This window comes from Phragmites australis, chromosome 6, assembly GCF_958298935.1.
Source record: "Phragmites australis chromosome 6, lpPhrAust1.1, whole genome shotgun sequence".
Classification (NCBI taxonomy): domain Eukaryota; kingdom Viridiplantae; phylum Streptophyta; class Magnoliopsida; order Poales; family Poaceae; genus Phragmites; species Phragmites australis.
The window spans coordinates 20,247,789-20,253,425 of record NC_084926.1 but is presented as its reverse complement, the minus strand read 5'-3'; positions in this window follow the sequence as shown (position 1 = coordinate 20,253,425).

The window sequence follows — 5,637 nt, the reverse complement described above, 5'->3', positions numbered from 1 at the left end:
AATATGATAAGATAGATTTATTTTATGCTATGCATTCGCTTGTCACATAGTTTGTACTCATGTTTACTTTCATGCACTTGTTTTGCATTGCATATGCGTTGGCGGTAGAGATATCACAAAGGAGAATATCACTCTTTGAGATTGTTGTTCGTTCTCAATGTGAGCATACACCTCTATAAGTGTGATTAAAAAGATGTTTGTGCTTAGTGCCTATTCAGTCATGTCCTAGATTTTGAAGCCTTAATCCTTAAGCTCATATGCAATATGGCTCATATATTTCGTTGCAGTTTCTCACTCCTTTCTTTTTGGTTCTTATTGCCTATTGCAAAAATTATATATGGTATAGCCTTTTTGCACAAATATTTGCAAATGAGTGTTTGAGAGGGTAAGGCCTTCACTCAAACTAGTCCAAACATGTGTTTTTTGTTGTGTGTTTATTTGAAGTTTGGACTCAGTGAGAGATTTTAGTTCCGTAGAGTCTTTTCTTCTCATCGGATAGTCTGATGCTCTTGATTTTCTTCTCAATGGACCATCCAGCGCTCAGTGCCTCTGTCAATTCTGCAAATCCCTGACAAAGGTCCAGTGTGTGCTAAGTGTTATTTACTGGACCTTCCAGTGTTGAGGTATGTGGCAGCTTCTCAGAAGTTCTGAAAAATAGTGAACATCAGACCTTCTAGCGTTAAGAATGCAGTATGCATTCAGAAAAGGTCCGGTGTTCAGTGTAGCTAGTCAGCGGATTATCTAGTATGTGAAATTTTTGGCTATGTTTTGCAAAATTCCTAGAAATCAGTCTGGTGGACCTGTCCAGTGTTCATTCAAAGCAGCAACGGACCTTCTGGTGCTTACATTTTTCATGGGTCCCACGTCTCATATATTGCTTTCGTTCTCGGTGGTTTTCTTTTTTTATCTTTTTCCTTGACGCTGCTGCCTCGCTCCCGCACCTGACACCGTCGCACCATACACCATCATCCTCACCGCTCTCGCGCCACCACAAAGCTCCACGCCACCATCATGTCCCCACCGCACCGCCATGCACCTTGCCAGAGCGCCGCCTCACCACTGCAGGCCCATGCATCACCTTGCTCAGTGTCGCTCGCCTGCTGCTAGGGTTCCACTGTCACCACCGATCGTCGTTTTATCATCGCCGACAACTGTCACTACCTCCTGTGTTCATCTTCTTGTTGTGGTGAGCCTACTCTCATGCAATTTGCTTAAATCCAAGTCTCATGTTCAAGTTTTATGCCTTAAATTTAATCAAATTCATGCAATTTAATGACAACTTCAGTTCAATCTTGTGTATCAATTCTAGTGTCGAGTTCCTAATTCTGAAGCATGTTCATCCAAATTTGCATCAAATTGATGCCTAGAGTTTGCTCATCTTTTCCTTAAACCCAAAGCGCTTGCTCATCTTGTTATCATCATTCTATCTATTAGATGGCTCATGAGTGCCATGATAAGGGCAAAGTAGTTGAGCAGCCGAAGAAGAAGCAAGCAAAGGAACAAAATATAATGGGATACAGCGGTAGCAGTTGCAGATGCGCTAGTCACCCGGAGAGGGTTTCAGATTAGAGGCGACAGTTCTGTGCCTCGTCGATCCACCTGCACTTGTTTTGACATAGGGTTGGATTCAACACCTTAGGGCCAATCAGGCAGCCTAAGGAGGACTCGTCAGGAGCTAGAGCCAGAGGAGGAGGAGGAGCAACAACAGACAGAGTAGCCTCCAGCATAGGAAGAGATCAAGTTGCGTGACTTGACATCCTTCAAGTCACCAAGGATCAAGAAGTTGAGGTTCGTGCCAGTCAGCGAATAGTTTACCCCGTAGAGTGATGAGGGGGTAAATCCTAGGTTTTGGATGATACTGCATGAGAGCTTCCATGTATCCTATCTAAGGAGTAAGGTCAGCTTAAGCGAGCATAAGACGCTTAATTGGCATTACATGCAGTTGGCTATTGGAGGAGTGGATATGAGACATCACTTTGATACATTCCCTAAATTATCAGCTATGTTCACGGATGTGAACAGATACATCAAGTAGTGGTTAGAGTGTTCTATGCCACAGTTTGGATCTCACTAGAGCGGGATTACATTCAGTTTATGTTCCATGGCAAGCAGATCAAATTATATCGGAACAACAGTCTTGAGGCATTAGGGGTTCAGGTGAGTGCCTGGTACCTTCATGAGGTTGTTCATCCGAACACCAACCCCCCTTGCCGCCCTCTGGTTGGAGGTCACTTCCCGACATATAATGAGATCAGGCCACTATTCAGGCAGCCCTTCATCCCAGGTTCACTTAGATTGCCTGATATGCTCACACCTGAGGCGAAGGCAATTCACATGGCTATGAGACACAATTTGTTGCCGAGGATCGGTAATGCAGAGGTTGTCACTAGTATTCAGCAGTGGCTACCTCTTTTCATCCTCACTCACCAGAAGTTTGATATTGTGGATTTTATTCTTTGTGAGATTGAGGATGTGACAGCAGACAAGATGACCATAGCTAGACAACAACCCTATGCACATTTGATATCATACATGCTAGCTCACTCGGTCAGGTTTCCTGAGTTTCTTTAGTACTACAAGCAGTCTTCGACCTACTTCAAACAGCTCACCTACTGCACCTCCAGATAGACGCCGAGGTCAGTGCGTCATGTTTCACACTCAGGAGTAGATTCTAGTTGCCGAGAAGAGAGGGAAGCAATTGAGGATAAGGCCCTAGTAGAGGCCGAGGCAAAGCTTCCTCACGTGATGTTCAATAGTGGCAATGATTCGGACTTGGACAATATTGAGTACTTCCCTCCGGTCGCTAGGTCATATGACACCAAGGCAGGATGATCTTCTCAGGTAGTTCCTTAGTCTTCAGCTCCAAACTTGAGAAACCAAGTTGAAATGTGCTTTGGTCTTCATATGTGATGAGTGATTGACAATGGTGTTGATTTGGTTTGATGATTTTGAGATTGCATGGGCATGGTTATGTGCTGCAATTATAATCATAACTAACCACAGTTGCAGAGAAAATAGAGTTAGTGTGTTTGTCTCTGAGTCCAGAAAAATTGTACACGTTGGATGATCCAGTGCTTAAGAAAATGAACTCGCCGAATGATCCAACGTTCATATGCAGTACACGCTAGAGCATTTCAATGAAGAGGCAAAAATTGAAGTACACGTTTGATGGTCCGGCGTTGGGCATTAGTGAACGCCAGAGCTTTTCTTGTAGAGAGGTTGCAAATTGGCTCTCACGGACTTATATATGCCGCATGGTCCAACACTGGGCAATGTGTATGTCGGATGCTTCGCCAGAGTAATGTTTCAAGAGAGGGTGCAAAACGGGTTCCGAGATGGTCCGGAGATGGGCATGAATACACGTCGAACTATTTCTTGTAGAGAGAATTTCAGGCGGTCTGGTCTGCTGAGTTGAACATGCCGGATGGTCCGGCGCTCAGGGGGAGTGAACACGCTGGATGGTCCGATGATGTCATTTCTGCAGGGATTTTGATTTTTACTAACTTGTGATGAAGTTAAATGGTGTTGTAAGTACATGCTCGCTTGTCTCATGATGTGTAGGTGGTGGATGCAACTTGGTGACCAATGGCGGGAAGATCGGAGCTAAGTGGGGAGCTTGGTGCTGGACAATCGAGGGAGCCGGGCGGAGTCAAGGGGATCCTAGCTGTACACATGGAGTTCAAACAAAGCATGAGATGAATGATGAAGACGGTGTGTTGACAAAGTTTTGAGAGTCTTCCACTTGTGTTGTGTGGAGAGAGAGATGAGTGTTTAGCCTATGTTTAGGTGAGAGTTTTTGTGAGAAAAATACTTTGTAATCTGTCAAAAGAGGGCGTTCCTCTGAGCTTAATGAAGAGAGTGTTTTTGCATATGCTTGACTTCATCTTTTTATAGTCTCCTACTTTTGAATCCCATGTTTTTGTGCAAGTTCTTAGTGTTTTCTTGTTGATTTTCTTTTTCCTAGAGAGCTGTTTGTTTCTTGTCATGTAAGAGGTGTTCTTCTTGTTGCTAGAGGTTAAACATCTCATATGAGTTGGTCTTGAACCATCCCATCCCTCTAGATCCATCAACTTGAAGAATCCCTTCTTTCGGCGGCTAGTTCTATTGTGTTTAGGAGTTTTTCATCAAGTTGATTGATTCCTTGCTCTATGACTCTTAATCTGCCCTTAAACTAAACCTAGAGTTCACATCCATCAAAGAGGAGCATTGGTTTTAGAAGTTTTGCAAATTGCTCTTGTCTCTCTTGCTTCTGCAAGTGGTTTTGAGGTGCGTTGGGTTGAGGAATAGGAGAATCCCATCAATTTCGAAAGAAATTTGTTACGGTGCCTATTCACACTCCTTTAGTTGCATATCTTGGTCCTACAATTGGTATCCGAGCTAATTTGATCACTTGTTGACCTTTATCGGTTTTGTGATCCGTAGGCGATAATGGAGAGACATGAAAAGATTCCTCTCTTTGAAGGTCGAGATTTTTCGTACTGGAAGGTACGCATGAAGGGTTACCTCTTGAGCCAAGGAAGTATAATATGGGAGATTGTGGACTTTAATTATGAAATCCCTGTTGCTCGTACTTCTCACGCCCTAGGCTTGATCGTAGTATTTCCCAAGCTCAAGTTTGAGAAGAACCTTGTTTGTGCACCTTGTCGATATGGCAAGATGGTTGTCGTCTCTCACCCACTAGTTAATCTGATGATGACTGAATGACCAGGAGAACTTCTCCATATGGACACTGTTGGTCCTTACCGGGTTCATTCGACTGGTGAGAAGTGGTATGTACTTATCATTGTTGATGATTTACTTATCATTGTTGATGATTTTTCTATGTATTCTTGGGTGTTCTTTCTTGTGAGTAAGGATGAAGTGTCCTCACACTTTCAGAGCTTAGTTTTGAGATTGTTCACGGAATTCCCTAGTGCATTGAAAGCTATTCACAGTGATAACAACATAAAGTTCAAAAACTATCTCTTTGATGCTTTCTGCCTTGAACATGGTATTGGGCATTAATTTTTTATCCCACGCATGTCTCAGTAGAATGACGTGGTTGAAAGGAAGAATCACACTTTGGTGGAGATGGCTAAGACAATGCTCGATGAGCATAGAACTCCTAGAATGTTTTGGGTTGAGGGTATTAGCACCACTTGCTATATCTCCAATCAGATTTTCTTGTGCTCGATCTTGAATTTGACTTCTTATGTGTTACGCTTTGAGAGGAAGCTAAAGGTTTCTCACTTGAGAGTTTTTGGATGTTGGTGCTTCATCCTAAAGTGTGGTAATCTTGACAAATTTGGTTTGTGTTCTTCCGATGGGATCTTTTTGGGTTATTCGCTTCATGGTCATTCTTACAGGGTTCATAATCTTGACACTAACATCATTATGGAATTCTGTGTTGTGACTTTATTGAATCAATCCTGTGTGCTAGTTCTGTTTTTGAGTATGCAGGTGACAAAGAGATTGGTAGAAGCATCTTCGTAAATGGCGACCTTCTAGCTCTTAGTGATGATGAGGATGATCCACTAATTCCTTTATCACGCCTACTCCCGAGCTAGCTCCTGCTTCTTCTACACCTGCAGAGGGTCCTGCAACCTCTACTTCCACTTTAGCTGCTTTCAAGCCTACACCAACTACATTTGAGGGGGA